At 45.3% G+C, this 22690-nt stretch overlaps 1 protein-coding gene across 2 annotated transcripts in view; it reads right to left on the bottom strand.

Annotated features, from left to right (window-relative positions):
* Positions 1–21604, bottom strand: part of LOC106566123 (protein phosphatase 1 regulatory inhibitor subunit 16B) — a 180051-nt gene extending 158447 nt beyond the window's left edge. For both annotated transcript variants that reach the window (XM_045691909.1, XM_014133975.2), the window contains exon 1: positions 21415–21604. The gene's annotated coding sequence lies outside the window, so the exon portion shown is untranslated. The remainder of the gene's footprint in view (positions 1–21414) is intronic.
* Positions 21605–22690: the final 1086 nt, after the last annotated feature.

Here is a 22690-nt window from a genome sequence, read left to right as displayed (position 1 = left end):
TGGATATTTATTGGAAAGGAGAATCAAGCTCATCACCGTGCACTTTCACCCCCCGTGACATTCATCATCCTTTCATCTGTAGCCTAATAGACTGCACGGTTTCCCAGTCTAGGCAGGAGGACCACACAACATGGGATGGTATGATGGTCATTATAATCAATCATTTCCACATAAAAGCGTTTCATTTTACTGACACAAAATGATCCCACCTTGTCTAGCGTATTTTGTTTTGTCGACATTAGGAAAGTTTACCGAAAAATGTTCTGATTCCATCAGGACAGTTATTACATGTTTTAATCAGAAACTTTACTCACATAAAAAGGTTGGGTGGAAACCTGGTTACTGATTCTTAAACATGTCCTCATTGGGAAGCTTAGCAGAAGAGTACCCCCCCGTGCCATGTACAATCTTAACCCTAAATCCAGAATAAATCTGACTAAGGCGTTTTATGGTGGGATGTTTTCTAAATGATTACTGGAGAGATATGAGCTAGCTGCCTGTCTTTAGTCAGATCAGTGCTATTTCCTACCTGATGAAAACAGAGGTCTACTCCCCTCTCACTGGTACTCCTCCTCCTCCTCTTCCTCCTCCTCTGCCTGTCTTTAGTCAGATCAGTGCTATTTCCTACCTGATGAAAACAGAGGTCTACTCCCCTCTCATTGGTACTCCTCCTCCTCCTCCTCTTCCTCCTCCTCCTCTTCCTCCTCTGCCTGTCTTTAGTCAGATCAGTGCTATTTCCTACCTGATGAAAACAGAGGTCTACTCCCCTCTCACTGGTACTCCTCCTCCTCCTCTTCCTCCTCTTCCTCCTCCTCTGCCTGTCTTTAGTCAGATCAGTGCTATTTCCTACCTGATGAAAACAGAGGTCTACTCCCCTCTCACTGGTACTCCTCCTCCTCCTCCTCTTCCTCCTCCTCCTCTTCCTCCTCTGCCTGTCTTTAGTCAGATCAGTGCTATTTCCTACCTGATGAAAACAGAGGTCTACTCCCCTCTCACTGGTACTCCTCCTCCTCCTCTTCCTCCTCTTCCTCCTCCTCTGCCTGTCTTTAGTCAGATCAGTGCTATTTCCTACCTGATGAAAACAGAGGTCTACTCCCCTCTCACTGGTACTCCTCCTCCTCCTCCTCTTCCTCCTCCTCCTCTTCCTCCTCTGCCTGTCTTTAGTCAGATCAGTGCTATTTCCTACCTGATGAAAACAGAGGTCTACTCCCCTCTCACTGGTAGTCCTCCTCCTCTTCCTCCTCCTCCTCCTCTGCCTGTCTTTAGTCAGATCAGTGCTATTTCCTACCTGATGAAAACAGAGGTCTACTCCCCTCTCACTGGTACTCCTCCTCCTCCTCTTCCTCCTCCTCCTCCTCTGCCTGTCTTTAGTCAGATCAGTGCTATTTCCTACCTGATGAAAACAGAGGTCTACTCCCCTCTCACTGGTACTCCTCCTCCTCTTCCTCCTCTTCCTCCTCCTCTGCCTGTCTTTAGTCAGATCAGTGCTATTTCCTACCTGATGAAAACAGAGGTTAACTCCCCTCTCACTGGTACTCCTCCTCCTCTTCCTCTTCCTCTTCCTCCTCCTCCTCCTCTGCCTGTCTTTAGTCAGATCAGTGCTATTTCCTACCTGATGAAAACAGAGGTCTACTCCCCTCTCACTGGTAGTCCTCCTCCTCTTCCTCCTCCTCCTCCTCTGCCTGTCTTTAGTCAGATCAGTGCTATTTCCTACCTGATGAAAACAGAGGTCTACTCCCCTCTCACTGGTACTCCTCCTCCTCCTCCTCTTCCTCCTCCTCCTCTTCCTCCTCTGCCTGTCTTTAGTCAGATCAGTGCTATTTCCTACCTGATGAAAACAGAGGTCTACTCCCCTCTCACTGGTAGTCCTCCTCCTCCTCCTCTTCCTCCTCCTCCTCTTCCTCCTCTGCCTGTCTTTAGTCAGATCAGTGCTATTTCCTACCTGATGAAAACAGAGGTCTACTCCCCTCTCACTGGTACTCCTCCTCCTCTTCCTCCTCCTCCTCCTCCTCCTCTGCCTGCCTGTCTTCCTCCATCCATCCATCCATCCTTCCATCCCCAGTGTCTTCCACATTCTTTACCTTCGTTGAGTCCCTCCACCCCCCATCCCAGCATTCTTCTCCCTCTCCATCCCTCCACTGCTCCGCCCCTCCCTTTCTGCTCTACATCAAGCGTCTGCCTGCCTCAATTTTGTCCATCCCTCCATATTCCCCTCCTCCATCCATCACCAGCAACTTCCATTTTATTCTGTCTGGATGACTTGTCCTACTTGGCGCTGCAGGGAAGGGGAGGGGGGGGGTGAAAGAGAGAGAGAGTATTTCCTTTCATAGAGGGAGCCTTGTTGGATTTGAAGCACTCAGGTCAACCTGATTCTAGGTCACTCCAGTCGTCATCTCCCCAGTCGTTGTACCAAACCAGGCCAGCTACACAAGACTGTCTGTCTGGCAAGCTGTCTGCTACAGTACCATTACCCAGTGAAGGCTCTGGACTTTTGAGGGCCCTAAGCAAGATTTGGTTTGGAGGGGCCCTCACCTCGCGGACAATACATTTTAGTGGCCCCCATCTTGACGACAGAGAGAAAAAATATATATTTAATTGATCCTTTATTTAACTAGGCAAGTCAGTTGAGAACAAATTCTTATTTACAATGACAGCCTACCCGTATACACCCATACCATTCCACACAAAAATAGCTTTTTTAAACATAATTCATTCAAAAAATTGTAAGGAAAATGATTTCACTCATATTGTGAATGAATAAGTAATTTACTAAATCAATGACAGTCAACTTACTACCTGGGACGGGTCAGCAACATTCCAGAGACCGGTGTCATTCCACAGGTCAGAGGTTGAGAAACACTGACCTTTAACCCATGTTACGTTTCCCTGTCTCCATACCCAAAGACTGGGGCCATGCATAGAACTAGAGTTACTAGAAATGACAAAGCCCCACAGACCACATACAAACATCAATGTCCATTCCAGTATTTATATTTCTATGACCCCATGCTGCTCTCAGGGAGGGGCTCCATCCATCTGCTGCATGCGGACATGTGACATCAACACTGTTTATTCTGGAACAATGTCAGCCTGCATGGTGTATTTATAAAGCCAAGGACCACACTGTGACTGTGCTGCTGGACTAGACTTTTAGACTGCTGTCAATTATAACTCCACGACTCTCTCTGAGAACATTCTACCTAGAGAATTCTGAGCCCGTTCTAGAGCAGATTCTAGAGCGTTTAGAATTCTGGAGCATTCCGGCTTCAATCAGGGCTCTTTTGGCCATGTAAAGAGAAGAGAAAACGCCTTCACACTGTGTCAACTCCAACACTTCACCATCTAATAAAGGACCACGTTTCCTATTGAGTAAACATAGTTAAGAATGAGGAATGTCATACCGAATCACATAACCCTAGCATACACACACACAAACACACCGAGACACACACAGACAATGTTGTTCCGTTTACTGATAAATGTTTACTACCACATCTGTTACCCACAGCCTGTTGTGGTCTGGTGTAGTCTGTCTGGTCTGTTCTGGTCTGGTGTAGTCTGTCTGGTCTGTTCTGGTCTGGTGTAGTCTGTCTGGTCTGTTGTGGTCTGGTGTAGTCTGTCTGGTCTGTTGTGGTCTGGTGTAGTCTGTCTGGTCTGTTCTGGTCTGGTGTAGTCTGTCTGGTCTGTTCTGGTCTGGTGTAGTCTGTCTGGTCTGTTCTGGTCTGGTGTAGTCTGTCTGGTCTGTTCTGGTCTGGTGTAGTCTGTCTGGTCTGTTGTGGTCTGGTGTAGTCTGTCTGGTCTGTTCTGGTCTGGTGTAGTCTGTCTGGTCTGTTCTGGTCTGGTGTAGTCTGTCTGGTCTGTTGTGGTCTGGTGTAGTCTGTCTGGTCTGTTGTGGTCTGGTGTAGTCTGTCTGGTCTGTTCTGGTCTGGTGTAGTCTGTCTGGTCTGTTCTGGTCTGGTGTAGTCTGTCTGGTCTGTTCTGGTCTGGTGTAGTCTGTCTGGTCTGTTCTGGTCTGGTGTAGTCTGTCTGGTCTGTTGTGGTCTGGTGTAGTCTGTCTGGTCTGTTCTGGTCTGGTGTAGTCTGTCTGGTCTGTTGTGGTCTGGTGTAGTCTGTCTGGTCTGTTCTGGTCTGGTGTAGTCTGTCTGGTCTGTTCTGGTCTGGTGTAGTCTGTCTGGTCTGTTCTGGTCTGGTGTAGTCTGTCTGGTCTGTTCTGGTCTGGTGTAGTCTGTCTGGTCTGTTCTGCTATATACGTTTCTGCTTCTAAAATAAGCAATTCTACTGAACAACATGATGTGTCCAGACTCTTCTCCATTTGTCCTCTTGATGATTTAGAAATTCAGCTTTCAGACAGTCTGCTGCAGAGCCCACTGCTGCTCTCTCATCAGTATTACAGACAGTCTGCTGCAGAGCCCACTGCTGCTCTCTCATCAATATTTCAAAGCAAACAGACGTCAAAAGGGCAAGGGTGAGCCATTCACTTTAAAGTGCATGCAGCAGACTGTCTGTAATACTGATGAGAGAGCAGCAGACTGTCTGTAATACTGATGAGAGAGCAGCAGTGGGTTCTGCAGCAGACTGTCTGTAATACTGATGAGAGACCAGCAGACTGTCTGTAATACTGATGAGAGAGCAGCAGTGGGTTCTGCAGCAGACTGTCTGTAATACTGATGAGAGAGCAGCAGACTGTCTGTAATACTGATGAGAGAGCAGCATACTGTCTGTAATACTGATGAGAGAGCAGCAGCCTGTTTGTAATACTGATGAGAGAGCAGCAGACTGTCTGTAATACTGATGAGAGAGCAGCAGACTGTCTGTAATACTGATGAGAGAGCAGCAGCCTGTCTGTAATACTGATGAGAGAGCAGCAGCCTGTCTGTAATACTGATGAGAGAGCAGCAGACTGTCTGTAATACTGATGAGAGAGCAGCAGCCTGTCTGTAATATTGATGAGAGAGCAGCAGTGGGTTCTGCAGCAGACTGTCTGTAATACTGATGAGAGAGCAGCAGCCTGTCTGTAATACTGATGAGAGAGCAGCAGACTGTCTGTAATACTGATGAGAGAGCAGCAGTGGGTTCTGCAGCAGCCTGTCTGTAATACTGATGAGAGAGCAGCAGTGGGTTCTGCAGCAGACTGTCTGTAATATTGATGAGAGAGCAGCAGTGGGTTCTGCAGCAGACTGTCTGTAATACTGATGAGAGAGCAGCAGTGGGTTCTGCAGCAGACTGTCTGTAATACTGATGAGAGAGCAGCAGTGGGTTCTGCAGCAGACTGTCTGTAATACTGATGAGAGAGCAGCAGTGGGTTCTGCAGCAGAGTGTCTGTAATACTGATGAGAGAGCAGCAGACTGTCTGTAATACTGATGAGAGAGCAGCAGACTGTCTGTAATACTGATGAGAGAGCAGCAGCCTGTCTGTAATATTGATGAGAGAGCAGCAGACTGTCTGTAATACTGATGAGAGAGCAGCAGAATGGCTGTAATACTGATGAGAGAGCAGCAGACTGTCTGTAATACTGATGAGAGAGCAGCAGCCTGTCTGTAATACTGATGAGAGAGCATCAGTGGGTTCTGCAGCAGACTGTCTGTAATACTGATGAGAGAGCAGCAGCCTGTCTGTAATACTGATGAGAGAGCAGCAGTGGGTTCTGCAGCAGACTGTCTGTAATATTGATGAGAGAGCAGCAGTGGGTTCTGCAGCAGCCTGTCTGTAATACTGATGAGAGAGCAGCAGACTGTATGTAATACTGATGAGAGAGCAGCAGACTGTCTGTAATACTGATGAGAGAACAGCAGTGGGTTCTGCAGCAGACTGTCTGTAATTCTGATGAGAGAGCAGCAGACTGTCTGTAATACTGATGAGAGAGCAGCAGACTGTCTGTAATACTGATGAGAGAGCAGCAGTGGGTTATGCAGCAGACTGTCTGTAATTCTGATGAGAGAGCAGCAGACTGTCTGTAATACTGATGAGAGAGCAGCAGACTGTCTGTAATACTGATGAGAGAGCAGCAGTGGGTTCTGCAGCAGACTGTCTGTAATTCTGATGAGAGAGCAGCAGACTGTCTGTAATACTGATGAGAGAGCAGCAGACTGTCTGTAATACTGATGAGAGAGCAGCAGTGGGTTCTGCAGCAGACTGTCTGTAATTCTGATGAGAGAGCAGCTCACTGTCTGTAATACTGATGAGAGAGCAGCAGTGGGTTCTGCAGCAGACTGTCTGTAATTCTGATGAGAGAGCAGCAGACTGTCTGTAATACTGATGAGAGAGCAGCAGTGGGTTCTGCAGCAGACTGTCTGTAATACTGATGAGAGAGCAGCAGACTGTCTGTAATTCTGATGAGAGAGCAGCAGACTGTCTGTAATACTGATGAGAGAGCAGCAGTGGGTTCTGCAGCAGACTGTCTGTCAATAACACAAAAAACCTGAGCTATCACGAAGAGCGCATATGCACACACACACACCGAGAGAAAGCAGCTCTCTCTCTCTTACACACACACACACACACACACACACACACACACACACACACACACACACACACACACACACACACACACACACACACACACACACACACACACACACACACACACACACACACACACACACACACACACAGCTGAACAGCAGCCCTGTACCATACTGAACAGCAGCCCTGGTACCAGCAGGTACTGAACCATACTGAACAGCAGCCCTGGTACCATCAGGTACTGTACCATACTGAACAGCAGCCCTGGTACCAGCAGGCACTGAACCATACTGAACAGCAGCCCTGGTACCATCAGGTACTGTACCATACTGAACAGCAGCCCTGGTACCATCAGGCACTGAAGCATGCTGCCCATTTACAGTGAAATTGGGCCAGAAGCAGAACAGAGTGCTGTCGAGCGCAGAGTCCCAGAGGCAGGAAGAGGATTTCAAATGCAGCCTTTAGGAACACAACAAGTACACACACAAGGACAGAGACGCACACACAGGGGCTTTCTCTAGGTTTCTGTCTGTAGCATTATTCTGCCTTTGAAGTAAAACAGCTGTGAAGGTTAATGGTGCAGAGACAACATGTAGCGCTCCAAGCCGGTGCAGAGACAACATGTAGCGCTCCAAGCCTGTGCAGAGACAACATGTATCGCTCCAAGCCGGTGCAGAGACAACATGTATCGCTCCAAGCCGGTGCAGAGACAACATGTAGCGCTCCAAGCCAGTGCAGAGACAACATGTAGCGCTCCAAGCCTGTGCAGAGACAACATGTAGCGCTCCAAGCCGGTGCAGAGACAACATGTAGCGCTCCAAGCCGGTGCAGAGACAACATGTAGCGCTCCAAGCCGATGCAGAGACAACATGTAGCGCTCCAAGCCGGTGCAGAGACAACATGTAGCGCTCCAAGCCGGTGCAGGGACAACATGTATCGCTCCAAGCCGGTGCAGAGACAACATGTATCGCTCCAAGCCGGTGCAGAGACAACATGTAGCGCTCCAAGCCAGTGCAGAGACAACATGTAGCGCTCCAAGCCGGTGCAGAGACAACATGTAGCGCTCCAAGCCGGTGCAGAGACAACATGTAGCGCTCCAAGCCAGTGCAGAGACAACATGTAGCGCTCCAAGCCGGTGCCAAGACAACATGTAGCGCTCCAAGCCCGGTGCAGAGACAACATGTAGCGCTCCAAGCCGGTGCAGAGACAACATGTAGCGCTCCAAGCCGGTGCAGAGACAACATGTAGCGCTCCAAGCCGGTGCAGAGACAACATGTAGCGCTCCAAGCCGGTGCAGAGACAACATGTAGCGCTCCAAGCCAGTGCAGAGACAACATGTAGCGCTCCAAGCCTGTGCAGAGACAACATGTAGCGCTCCAAGCCAGTGCAGAGACAACATGTAGCGCTCCAACCCGGTGCCAAGACAACATGTATCGCTCCAAGCCGGTGCAGAGACAACATGTATCGCTCCAAGCCGGTGCAGAGACAACATGTAGCGCTCCAAGCCGGTGCAGAGACAACATGTAGCGCTCCAAGCCGGTACAGAGACAACATGTAGCGCTCCAAGCCGGTGCAGAGACAACATGTAGTGCTCCAAGCCAGTGCAGAGACAACATGTAGCGCTCCAAGCCGGTGCCAAGACAACATGTAGCGCTCCAAGCCCGGTGCAGAGACAACATGTAGCGCTCCAAGCTGAACACAATAAGGCCAGTGGATGTACAGTACAGTATTTAGGCTTGAGAGACCATGCAGCAATAATTCATTTTATAATGCATTTATAAACCATGTATTCCTTATTAAAAAGGTGATGCCAAGGAGATTAAAGATCTATTTTACAAAGGAAATCTGTCCCAAAATAGGTGGCATCTGAATTAGTGATTTGGGGGAAAAAAATATCTATACAGTTACACATCTTGATATATATTTTTTTAACGATATATCGTATAATTTCATTTTGCCAATATCGCAATATAATTTTTGCGCTAGTTGTCTGTACCTGCACCAAAACTATTTTTCCTTCATAGCTTGTTCTCATCTTCTTTTTAAATAGGGAGCCAATTTACTTCCATGACTGATTTAAAACGTATTTTCTCATGGCTCTCTCATTCCCATGCATCAGACGTAATATGGTGAGCAATATGTTTGAAACATTGAATCACAATAAAATCACAATATCGAATATCGCAATACATATAGAATCGTGAGAATCGCAATAGATATCGGATTGGCACCTAAGTATCGTAATAATATTGTATTGTGATGTCCCTGGCAAATACCAGGCCTAATCTTAGTAGTATTATTATTGTCTTAGAAGGCCGTCCCAGCAGAAAGAAGGCTGATTTGCTCTGGCAGGAGAGCTATCTCTTTAAAGACCTCTACAGGAAGTGGTTCTCAACTATTTTTTGCCTCAGGACCCAAACTCTGCTCTGCTGTACTCTGCTCTGCTGTACTCTGTTCTGCTCTGCTGTAATCTGCTCTGCGGTAATCTGCTGTAATCTGCTCTGCTGTAATCTGCTCTGCTCTTCTCTGTTTTCCACAACAATACTGTAGGAGGGAGGACAGAAACCTCACAGTAGCTCCACAGGTCACATGGCTTCCTGTAGTTTGAGCACAGGCCACAAACATTGTGAGCAAACTTCCTGCTAACCCTTCCTGTGCACGTTGAACCCCAGCCAGTAATTGGTGTAGGGCTATAGCATGCCTGGGACTGAGGACAGACACTGCAGGAGATGTTGTGTGTTTTAGCCAGTTTCTGTGTTAGCCAGTGAGGCAGAGCCAGTGAGCCAGAGCCAGTGAGGTAGAGCCAGTGAGGCAGAGCCAGTGAGGCAGAGCCAGTGAGGCAGAGCCAGTGAGGTAGAGCCAGTGAGGCAGAGCCAGTGAGGCAGAGCCAGTGAGCCAGAGCCAGTGAGCCAGAGCCAGTGAGGCAGAGCCAGTGAGGCAGAGCCAGTGAGGCAGAGCCAGTGAGGCAGAGCCAGTGAGGCAGAGCCAGTGTAGGGCTATAGGATAGCAATGTTTTGCTCACATTACTTTTTCTACCTCCAGAAAATACCTGTCATCTTATGTGACAACTGACGCGACCTCTCCTTCAGTGTCGAACTAAGCATGTAACTGTGTTGACAGTAATTGATCAAAAAGTAATTTTGCATGGCGGACAAACCCAGGCAATATCAGTAGCCTAGTCAAACTGAACACTATATACAACCTACCAGCTGATCAACTGTCACCTGGTTATACAGCCTACCAGCTGATCAACTGTCACCTGGTTATACAGCCTATCAGCTGATCAACTGTCACCTGGTTATACAGCCTACCAGCTGATCAACTGTCACCTGGTTATACAGCCTACCAGCTGATCAACTGTCACCTGGTTATACAACCTACCAGCTGATCAACTGTCACCTGGTTATACAGCCTACCAGCTGATCAACTGTCACCTGGTTATACAGTCTACCAGCTGATCAACTGTCACCTTGTTATACAGCCTACCAGCTGATCAACTGTCACCTGGTTATACAGCCTACCAGCTGATCAACTGTCACCTGGTTATACAGCCTACCAGCTGATCAACTGTCACCTGGTTATACAGCCTACCTGCTGATCAACTGTCACCTGTTTATACAGCCTACCAGCTGATCAACTGTCACCTGGTTATACAGCCTACCAGCTGATCAACTGTCACCTGGTTATACAGCCTACCAGCTGATCAACTGTCACCTGGTTATACAGCCTACCTGCTGATCAACTGTCACCTGGTTATACAGCCTACCAGCTGATCAACTGTCACCTGGTTATACAGCCTACCAGCTGATCAACTGTCACCTGGTTATACAGCCTACCAGCTGATCAACTCTCACCTGGTTATACAGCCTACCAGCTGATCAACTGTCACCTGGTTATACATTCTACCAGCTGATCAACTGTCACCTGGTTATACAGCCTACCAGCTGATCAACTGTCACCTGGTTATACAGCCTACCAGCTGATCAACTGTCACCTGGTTATACAGCCTACCAGCTGATCAACTGTCACCTGGTTATACAGCCTACCAGCTGATCAACTGTCACCTGGTTATACAGCCTACCAGCTGATCAACTGTCACCTGGTTATACAACCTACCAGCTGATCAACTGTCACCTGGTTATACAGCCTACCAGCTGATCAACTGTCACCTGGTTATACAGTCTACCAGCTGATCAACTGTCACCTGGTTATACAGCCTACCAGCTGATCAACTGTCACCTGGTTATACAGCCTACCAGCTGATCAACTGTCACCTGGTTATACAGCCTACCAGCTGATCAACTGTCACCTGGTTATACAGCCTACCTGCTGATCAACTGTCACCTGTTTATACAGCCTACCAGCTGATCAACTGTCACCTGGTTATACAGCCTACCAGCTGATCAACTGTCACCTGGTTATACAGCCTACCAGCTGATCAACTGTCACCTGGTTATACAGCCTACCTGCTGATCAACTGTCACCTGGTTATACAGCCTACCAGCTGATCAACTGTCACCTGGTTATACAGCCTACCAGCTGATCAACTCTCACCTGGTTATACAGCCTACCAGCTGATCAACTGTCACCTGGTTATACAGCCTACCAGCTGATCAACTGTCACCTGGTTATACAGCCTACCAGCTGATCAACTGTCACCTGGTTATACAGCCTACCAGCTGATCAACTGTCACCTGGTTATACAGCCTACCTGCTGATCAACTGTCACCTGGTTATACAGCCTACCTGCTGATCAACTGTCACCAGGTTATACAGCCTACCAGCTGATCAACTGTCACCTGGTTATACAGCCTACCAGCTGATCAACTCTCCCCAGGCTATACAGCCTATCAACTCTTACCAGGCTATACAGCCTATCAACTGTCACCTGGTTATACAGCCTATCAACTCTTACCAGGCTATACAGCCTATCAACTCTTACCAGGCTATACAGCCTATCAACTCTCACCTGGTTATACAGCCTACCCGCCGATCAACTCTCACCAGGCTATACAGGCTATCAACTCTCCCCTCTCTCCACTGGGATTCTCTGCCTCAAACCCTATTACAGGGGCTGAGTCACTGGCTTACTGGTGCTCTTCCATGCGGTCCCTAGGAGGGGTGCGTCACTTGAGCAGGTTGAGTCACTGACGTGATCTTCCTGTCCGGGTTGGCGCCCCCCTCGGGTTCGTGCCATGGGGGAGATCTTTGTGGGCTATACTCGGCCTTGTCTCAGGATGGTAAGTTGGTGGTTGAAGATATCCCTCTAGTGGTGTGGGAGCTGTGCTTTGGCAAAATGGGTGGGGTTATATCCTGCCTGCTTGGTCCTGTCCGGGGGTATCGTCGGACGGGGCCACAGTGTCTCCCGACCCCTCCTGTCTCAGCCTCCAGTATTTATGTTGCAGTAGTTTATGTGTCGGGGGGCTAAGGTCAGTCTGTTATATCTGGAGTATTTCTTCTGTCTTATCCGGTGTCCTGTGTGAATTTATTAAGAATGCTCTAATTCTCTCTTTCTCTCTTTCTTTCTCTCTCTCGGAGGACCTGAGCCCTAGGACCATGCCTCAGGACTATCTGGCCTGATGACTCCTTGCTGTCCCCAGTCCACCTGACCGTGCTGCTGCTCCAGTTTCTACTGTTCTGCCTGCGGCTATGGAACCCTGACCTGTTCACCGGACGTGCTACCTGTCCCAGACCTGCTGTTTTCAACTCTCTAGAGACAGCAGGAGCGGTAGAGATACTCTGAATGATCGGCTATGAAAAGCCAACTGACATTTACTCTTGAGGTGCTGACCTGTTGCACCCTCTACAACCACTGTGATTATTATTATTTGACCCTGCTGGTCATTTATGAACATTTGAACATCTTGGCCATGTTCTGTTATAATATCCACCCTGCACAGCCAGAAGAGGACCGGCCACCCCTCATAGCCTGGTTCCTCTTTAGGTTTCTTCCTAGGTTTTGGCCTTTCTAGGGAGTTTTTCCTAGCCACCATGCTTCTACACCTCCATTGCTTGTTGTTTGGTGTTTTAGGCTGGGTTTCTGTACAGCACTTTGTAACATCAGCTGATGTAAGAAGGGCTTCATAAATACATTTGATTGATTGATTGATTGATGGTTATACAGCCTACCTGTTGATCGGGGCTCAGGCTGCACTACATTTTATTTGGATTGTTCAGGTTCACCATCAGAAATGGTTTAGGTAGTTGTGTTTTAAACAATCAGTGTATATGGTCACTTTTAGATATACAGGGTAAAGTTGATAATTTCATAACGAGGACAACAATCACCTTTTCAACCCACACTGGATTGCTTGCTGTTTGGGGTTTTAGGCTGGGTTTCTGTATAGCACTTTTTGACATCGGCTGATGTAAAAAGTGCTTTATAAATACATTTGATTGGTGGAATCAACTAATAAAAGAATGGACGACCTGACCAGAGAGGTCCAGGACCTGAAGAACAGTTTGCAGTTCTCCCAGGGTCAGTTTGACGAGTTTAAACAGGAGAACAGCAAGATGACAGCTATCTGTAAGAGGACATCAGTTCTGTGTGTGAATCCATGATAACAATGACAGAGAAATCAGATTATCTCCAGGGACAATCAAGGCGGAGCAACATGGTTGTGGACGGGATTAAAGAATCTCCACATGAGACCTGGATGGAGTCTGAGGACAGTGATGGAAATTATCTTGGAGAAAATAACTTATCTCAGCCATGAAAGCTGCTAGAGCGCGTGGGGACATTGTTTATATCTGCTAAGACAGGCTCATTGTCCACCCTCCTTCCCAGAAGCCTGGAAGGGATGAGAGAGCCAAGCCTATGGGTTCATAGCTTCAACCCCGCAGCACGCGCACATACCAATTGATTAATGGACTGCTGAATGTATATTTCTTTCTCTTGCTTTGTTTGCTCTTTTCAGTATTATGTCTATCTCTGACAATCTACCCAGGAAAGGGCTGAAAATAGCCCATATTAATATATGTAGCCTTAGAAATAAGGTTCATCAAATCAATAACTAGCTAACATCAGATAACATTCATATATTAGCCATTTCTGAGACTCACTTAGATAATTCATTTGATGATACAGCAGTAGCCACAGCCTTCCCTGTGGCTCAGTTGGTAGAGCATGGTGTTTGCAACGCCAGCATGGTGTGTGCAACGCCAGGGTTGTGGGTTCGATTCCCACGCGGGGCCAGTACAACAACAAAAAAAATGCATGAAATGAAATGTATGTATTCACTACTGTAAGTTGCTCTGGATAAGAGCGTCTGCTATATGACTAAACTGAAACTGATATAACATCTTTCTAAGAGACAGGAATGCTTATGGGGGAGGTGTTGCTGTGTATATATATATATATATATATATTCAGAGCCATATCCCTGTAATAATTAGAGAAGATCTTATGTCAAGTGTTATTGAAGTGGTGTGGTTGCAGGTTCACTTGGCACATCTAAAGCCTTTTCTTATGGGGTGTTGCTATAGGCCACCAATAACAGTCAGTATCTAAATAATATGTGTGAAATGCTTGATAGTGTATGTGATGTCAGGTCTACTTTCTTGGGGACCTGAATATTGACTGGTTTTCATCAAGCTGTCCGCTCAAGAGGAAGTTTCTCACTGTAACCAGTGCCTGTAATCTGGTTCAGGTTATTAATCAACCTACCAGGGTGTTTACAAACACTACAGGAACAAGATCATCCACATGTATCGATCACATTTTTACTAATACTGTAGAACTTTGTTCTAAATCTGTATCCGTACCCATTGGATGCAGTGATCACAATATAATGTCTATATCCAGGAAAGCCAAAGATCCAAAAGCTGATCCTAAAATAGTGTATAAGAGATCATACAAAAGATTTTGCTGTGAGTCTTATGTGGATGATGTTAAAAATATTTGTTGGTCTGATGTGATTAATGAGGAGCATCCAGATGCTGCACTTGATGAATTTATGAAATTGCTTCTTCCAATTATTGATAAACATGCACCTGTTAAGAGACTGACTGTTAGAACTGTTAAGGCTCCATGGATTGATGAGGAATTGACTGGATGACTTACTGCAAATTGAGAAATGATGTGACTAAACTCAACAAAAAGAAGAAATTGTATTATGAAGCCAAGAATAATGATATAGAGAATGATGAAATTATGGGCAGAAAGACAAATTCAACTCCATCTTTCATCGAATCAGATGGCTTATTCATCACAAAACCATTCTAATGTTGCCAGTTATTTGAATGATTACTTCAAATCAAATCAAATTGTATTGGTCACATACACATGGTTAGCAGATGTTAATGCGAGTGTAAAGAAATGCTTGCGCTTCTAGTTCCGACAGTGCAGTAATATCTAACACAGTGCAGTAATATCTAATATCTTCATTGGCAAAGTGGGCAAACTTGGGCAGGAAATGCCAACAACGAACAGTGAGTCATTGTATTCGTGCATACATTTTGGGGGGGAATAAAGAAAAGCATTGCAAGTTAGAATGTTGTAAAGTTAGTGTGGGAGAGGTGTAAAGATTACTGACAAACCTCCTGGCATTGACAACTTAGATATAAAATTACTGAGGATGGTAGCTGACTCTATAGCCACTCCTATCTGTCATATCTTTAATCTGAGCCTAGAGGAAAGTCTTTGTCCACAGGCCTGGAGGGAAGCCAAAGTCATTCCGCTACCCAAGCGTGGTAAAGCGGCCTTTACTGATTCTAACAGCAGACCCATCAGCTTGCTGCCAGCTCTTAGTAAACTGTTGGAAAAAATGGTGTTTGACTAAATACAATGCTATTTCTCTGTGAACAAATTAACAACAGACTTTCAGCATGCTTATAGAGAAGGGCACTCAGGATGTACTGCACTAACACAAATGACTGATGATTCGTTGATAGAAATTGATAATAAGAAGATTGTGGGAGCTGTACTGTTAGATTTCAGTGCAGTCTTTGATATTATTGACCATAACCTGTTGTTGAAAAAACTTGTGTTATGGCTTTTCAACCTCTGCCATATCGTGGATTCAGAGCTATCTATCTAATAGAACGCAAAGGGTTTTCTTTACTGGAAGCTTCTCTAATGTCAAACATGTAAAGTGTGGTGTACCACAGGGCAGCTCTCTAGGCCCTCTACTCTTTTCTATTTTTACCAATGACCTGCCACTGGCATTAAACAAAGCATGTGTGTCCATGTATGCTGATGACTCAACCATATACGCATCAGCAACCACAGCTAATGAAGTCACTGAAACCCTTAACAAAGAGTTGCAGTCTGTTTTGGAATGGGTGGCCAATAATAAACTGGTCCTGAACATCTCTAAAACTAAGAGCATTGTATTTGGTACAAATCATTCCCTAAGTTCTAGACCTCAGCTGAATCTGGTAATGAATGGTGTGGCTGTTGAACAAGGAGACTAACTTACTTGGCGTTACCTTAGATTGTAAACTGTCATGATCAAAACATATAGATTCAATGGTTGTAAAAATGGGGAGAGGTCTGTCCGTAATAAAGAGATGCTCTGCTTTTTTGACACCACACTCCCAAAAGCAAGTTCTGTAGGCTCTAGTTTTATCTAATCTTGATTATTGTCCAGTCGTGTGGTCCAGTGCTGCAAGGAAAGACCTAGTTAAGCTGCAGCTGGCCCAGAACAGAGCGGCATGTCTTGCTCTTCATTGTAATCAGAGGGCTGATATAAATACTATGCATGCCAGTCTCTCTTGGCTAAGAGTTGAGGAGAGACTGACTGCATCACTTCTTCTTGTTATAAGAAACATGAATGTGTTGGATCCTAATAAAATACCAAATACCAAAATACTACCATACCTCGTTCAAAGACACAGAAATCTTCTGTCTTGCTCATTCATACTCTGAAAAGGCGCACATACACAATCCATGTCTCAATTGTCTCAAGGCTTAAAAATCCTTCTTTAACCTGTGTCCTCCCCTTCATCTACACTGATTGAAGTGGATTTAACAGGTGACATCAATAAGGGATCCTAGCTTTCACCTGGATTCACCTGGTCAGTCTATCATGGAAAGAGCAGGTGTTCTTAATGTTTACTACACTCAGTGTTTATACTGTATTCTAGTCATGGCTCATCGTATAAAAGCCGGTGTGAATGACCCCATGACTGTATAACTGACCAGTGCAACGGTGTGGTTTCGAGGTGCTTCCTACTGTTGCTTCACCGGGCAGCTTTATCACGTCGCTAACGTCACAAATTTGTTCCATCCCACTTGATTATATTTCGAGTTGCATAGCAGCCTACAGGAGAAACAACTTGTAGTATTGGTAGTTATCATCTCCATGTCACCGTGACGGTCTACTGCTCAAATGGGGAGAATTTGCGCTGCAAGCCGGCAACAACAACACGTGCAGTGTGTCCTTCGCTCCCACTATCCGGGGAGTGCTGTCCTGCAGTAAGGACAGGGAAGTAGCTAGATAGTGAAGCTAATATCAGACCAGTAAGGAGAGGGAAGTAGCTAGATAGTGTAGCTAATATCAGACCAGTAAGGACAGGGGAGTAGCTAGATAGTGTAGCTAATATCAGACCAGTAAGGAGAGGGGAGTAGCTAGATAGTGTAGCTAATATCAGACCAGTAAGGAGAGGGGAGTAGCTAGATAGTGTAGCTAATATCAGACCAGTAAGGAGAAGTAGCTAGATAGTGTAGCTAGTATCAGACCAGTAAGGAGAGGGAAGTAGCTAGATAGTGTAGCTAATATCAGACCAGTAAGGAGAGGGGAGTAGCTAGATAGTGTAGCTAATATCAGGCCAGTAAGGAGAGGGAAGTAGCTAGATAATGTAGCTAATATCAGACCAGTAAGGAGAGGGAAGTAGCTAGATAGTGTAGCTAATATCAGGCCAGTAAGGAGAGGGAAGTAGCTAGATAGTGTAGCTAATATCAGACCAGTAAGGACAGGGAAGTAGCTAGATAGTGAAGCTAATATCAGACCAGTAAGGACAGGGAAGTAGCTAGATAGTGAAGCTAATATCAGACCAGTAAGGACAGGGAAGTAGCTAGATAATGTAGCTAATATCAGACCAGTAAGGACAGGGGAGTAGCTAGATAGTGAAGCTAATATCAGACCAGTAAGGACAGGGAAGTAGCTAGATAGTGAAGCTAATATCAGACCAGTAAGGACAGGGAAGTAGCTAGATAATGTAGCTAATATCAGACCAAAAGTACTCGTTACATTTTGAATGCTTAGCAGGACAGGAAAATTGTCCAATACAGTTATCAAGAGAACATCCCTGGTCATCTACTGCCTTTGATCTGGCGGACTCACTAAACACACCTACTTCGTTTGTGAATCTGAGTGCTGGAGTGTGCCCATGGCTATCCGTTAATAAAAAAAAAAAGAAAATCATGCCGTCTGGTTTGCTTAATAAGGAATTTGAAATGATTTATAGCATTTACTTTTACTTTTGATACTTCAGTACATTTAAAACCAGATAGTTTCAGACTTTTACTCAAGTAGAATTTAACTGGGTGACTTTCACTTTTACTTGAGTCATTTTCTATTAAGGTATCTTTACTTTTACTCAAGTATGACAATTGGGTACTTTTTCCACCACTGCGAATCGTATCGCACCGAATCGCATTGACTCGTTCCTCTAATCAAACCGAATCGCACCGAATCGCATTGACTCGTTCCTCTAATCAAACCGAATCGCATTGACTCGTTCCTCTAATCAAACCGAATCGCACCGAATCGCATTGACTCGTTCCTCTAATCAAACCGAATCGCATTGACTCGTTCCTCTAATCAAACCGAATCGCACCGAGTCGTTTCTAACTAAAATGTATCCTTCCTGTATTGTATCGGAGCCCATTGGGGAGGCAGGTAGCCTAGTGGTTAGAGCGTTGGACTAGTAACCGAAAGGTTGCAAAATCCCCGAGCTGTCAAGGTAAAAATCAGTCGTTCTGCCCCTGAACAAGGCAGTTAACCTACTGTTCCTAGGCTGTCATTGTAAATAAGAATTTGTTCGTAACTGACTTGCCTAGTTAAATAAAGGTAAAATAAAATATAGATACGCATCGATCTGTTGAAAGGGAAAGATGCGCATCCCTATGTTGTACATGTTATTATCAGTCGTCATTACTATCTCATTACAAGATGCCTCCGTAATGGTAGAAACAAATGCATGCTGCGGTCTATGGAAATGAAGGCTGATACTATCCTTCTGCTTTGGGTATGTGCTGCAGTGTGCTGCAGTGTGCTGCAGTGTGTTGCAGTGTGCTGCAGTGTGCTGCAGTGTGTTGCAGTGTGTTGCAGTGTGCTGCAGTGCGTTGCAGTGTTAGGGCTGGCACAATTACAGTATAACCAACTGTTATGGATGGAGACCGCCAAGGAAATAAAATAACTGTCATAACCTAAAAAAAAGATTTAAGACGGCGGGCATTTGTGCAGTTGAGTCTGTTCCTGCGGTAACATGGACTCTTAACAACGCGATGAAACTTTGTTGGTCCTTGCTGAAATGTAGAATGCTCATTCAAATGATGTCAACTGGATGTGGCTCATGCAATAGAATGTATTTGTTGAAATGTCAGTTGAGTTGAATCAGCATTGACTTGAATGGGGACGCCAGTTCTATTCATTCTAGTTCTATGGCGGCACATGCACTCAGGAGCAAATCTCTGGTGATTCGAGCGGTTATGACGCTGACCGCGGTCATCTGGCTGGCCGATTACCGCCATCCAAAATTACATGATCGTCACAGCCCTAGTGTGTGTGTTTTCTCTCTCTGTAGTTTGTTTTATACCCTAACTATTGCATGATTATTCCAACACCCTAATTTTGAGATTTCTCTTCTCATGAAATATTGAAACCTTAGAAGCCCGGGAGGCTCACTAAAGATGAAGAAAATACTTGTTTTTTTAATTCAGCTTGTAGACTAGTAGAATATTTAATCCATGATGATTGTCATCAAAGCAGTTCCACTTCAACATGAATTGCAGCCTGTTTATGTTACCGCAGCAGAAAGCTTATTTCCCTGCTGCTATGTATGACAAGCACACACACACACACACAGAGAGAAAGCAGTGCTTACACACACACACACACATACGCCCGTCGGCCTGCTGACCAAACCCAGTGCGTTTCTCTGTTCTGTGTTTCTATTCAAATTGAAATATGTTGGTTGATCATGACCCGTGCTTAGTAAAATGTCCTCTCCCCTCTAAGTCTTGCCTAGACCTGTTGACTTACCCATGGCCATGCAGTACTAATACTAAACCACAGTTATCTGATTACAACAAGCATTTAAGCGGCCAGTGCTGTCGGTTAATCTGGTGGCTTACTGGCCGGTGCATCGGGCACATCTTCCTATGTGACCTAGCTTGGGTCCTGCAGAGAGCAGATGACGTCTGGCACCCTTTTCCCCTATATAGTGCACTACTTTTGAAACAAAAAACATTGTGCACTATAGGGTTCCATGGACCATGGTCATTAAGTAGTGCACTATGTAGGGAATAGGGTGCCATTTGGGTAGACATCATCATGGTTCCCCCTGCTGCTCTGAGCTGCAGGAACCCCTAATCTGACCTCATACTGGGAGAGAGTGTGTGTGTGTGTGTGTGTGTGTCTAAAGAAAGTGTGCATATAAGTGCATGTATTACTGTGAGTTTGTGTGTGTTCATACGTGTGTGTGTTCATACGTGTGTGTGTGTGTGTGTGTGTGTGTGTGTGTGTGTGTGTGTGTGTGTGTGTGTGTGTGTGTGTGTGTGTGTGTGTGTGTGTGTGTGTGTGTGTGTGTGTGTGTGTGTGTGAGCAGTGGGCACAGTGTATTGCGTCTGATGGCCCATCCCTAACCATAGCTGACAGCCAGTGCAGATGCTGAGAGGAACAGCCAGAGCACCCGCTCCAGACATCCCCACACATCAAACATTTAAAAGGGCTACCCTTCCCAGCCAAAGGGCTGAACAGTACCAAAAGCACACTTTACATTTTACACAGAAAGGAGATATGACCAATTTGCCAGGCATAGACCTATGATTTGTTTTGTTTTTTTGAACTAGGAATAAAGAATCAGACCCTAAAGAACGTTTGATTTGGAAGAACAAGACAAGGAAAACGCATACACAGTCAGTGTAAGCAAAACCAACCAAGCTCCAACAATTTACATTACCAGTAATGTTGTAATTACTCCAGTCTAGCAGGCTACCAATATTACTCTGTAGTCAAATGAATTGCATTGAAGGAGTGTTTTGTTATTAGCATACACAAGTGGAATAAAGGCACAATCTATTAGGACAACAACACTATTCTACATTGACCAATTAAATACTATTTTATAAATTTATAATGGTGTAAATATTTTAAAAACTACAGTAACCTCTATCTACAGTATATCTATTTAGGCTATTGTATTTTGGTCTACTTTAACGAATAGAATAACCTGAACCTTTAGGCCCCTGGCAGTCTTTCCCCATCGCACGTGTGGGACTGACTTCTGCAACTAGTAAGGAGGGAGGAAACAACATGTCTCAAATGGAAATTGTCAATCATCCTTCCTCGTTACTAACTTCTGAAGCGTGCACTGACTGATGCCTCTGCAAATCCCAAGTGGCCAGACAACAACATACAAGTGGGATTGAAACATTGTTGGCGATCTAGCACAGAAATCTGTGATATGTTTCTCTCCTGGAATCGGAGCACACGTCTTGATGATTAGGCTATTTGTTACATTTGTGGCGCCAGCAACGGCAGTGAATAATTGGTTACCGGTAATGAACGGTATTGTAACGGTAAAATTCGGGCTAACTGCTCAAACAACGAGATAGAGACATTTCTTCTAAAACGAGGTAGAGGCACCCCTCCCAATGCCGCTGTCTTCTGCTCCACTGCTCAGAAAATACCTCCTCTCTTTCACATTTCATTTGAATCAATCGAACAGAAGACCACCAAAGCTGATCGCATCTGTAAAAAATATATATATATTGTACTCACCGTTTGTAGGTTATCAATAGACTAACTTGTTCCCATTTCACTCACTGGGATGAGTGGAACTCTTGAAGACGAACATGTCTTGAAGCCTAGAGCAGGGATCTTGTCCTGTGGCTAACTAGTAGCGCTGTAGCTGTACAGGAGACAGGAGGGCAGGCTAGAAACGCTAGAGCAGCTGTGTCGCCCGCTGCAGATCGTTACAAAACGCCCCTCGACTACAAGTCACACCGCGAGGGTGGGGCTGGCTTGGAGGAGGGAGCAGGACACTGGGGTCCAAAACATCAAGTGTAGAGAGATAAGTTTTTGTCTACTTTAGAAACATTTCAAAATGTTTGACTTGGAACCATTCTGATGATAGCTTACTGATGTTCTACTATGAGGAAGTGTTGATTAGTTATGCCACAGCCATATCTGCACATATATGCCTAGACCTATAGGGTTGTTAAAATTGGGTTTTCATTGACACGCATCATTTGAATGGTTGGGCAGTATCATTCATTTCCAATACAATGACTTCAACTTCTATGTCTTGAGTTGAAAAACCCCCAAAGATACCTAACATTCAGTCTAAGCACCATAACTGCACTGACTAAATCCCAATTTCTATCAATTATTGTGAAGAAAGGTAAGGGACACATTAGAAGTGTTTCATTGAAAATGCACAGAATTTATACATTTATGCAGGCCTACATTCCTTCTATAGTGAAAAATGGATCAAAGATAATATAGGTGAGATCCCATAAGAATTTAACAGATTTTCTGGCATAATGAGAGTAAGCTTCTGCTTATAAGGACATCCTCTACTGGTATATCATGTGTGTTTGATGAGGTAAACATTCAGACCCAAATCCTTATGGGAGATCTATTCAGATTCTTTTGTAAATTATACATTGAGGTCAATTGGAGATTTGTACGAAAACTAGCACACAAGCTACGTGAGCAGATCTCAAATTAGGATTCCTCCCATAAATAGGAAAAATGTCTGCCTTGTGGTTAATATCATACTGCACTGTACTGCAAAAATACTGCATCTGATATCTTCTTACCAGCCTTACTGAATCTATGTCAGAACAGGCAGTGGCTTGAGAGAAACAACTCTGTTACTGTTACTACAGTACATTCCAGCCTCCTAATCCATCTCCTCCTCATCTTCTTCCTCCTCCTCATTCTCTCCTCTTCCCCTCCTCTCCTACACCCCCATCTTCCTAAACCATTTCCTCCTCCTCTCCTCCTCTTCCTCCTCCTCTCCCCCTCCTCCTGTCCTCCTCCACTCTTCTCC

The sequence above is a fragment of the Salmo salar genome, chromosome ssa12 (assembly GCF_905237065.1).
Source record: "Salmo salar chromosome ssa12, Ssal_v3.1, whole genome shotgun sequence".
In the NCBI taxonomy this organism is placed as follows: domain Eukaryota; kingdom Metazoa; phylum Chordata; class Actinopteri; order Salmoniformes; family Salmonidae; genus Salmo; species Salmo salar.
The sequence above is the reverse complement of the archived record's forward strand: the minus strand, read 5'-3'. Positions and strand labels throughout refer to the sequence as shown.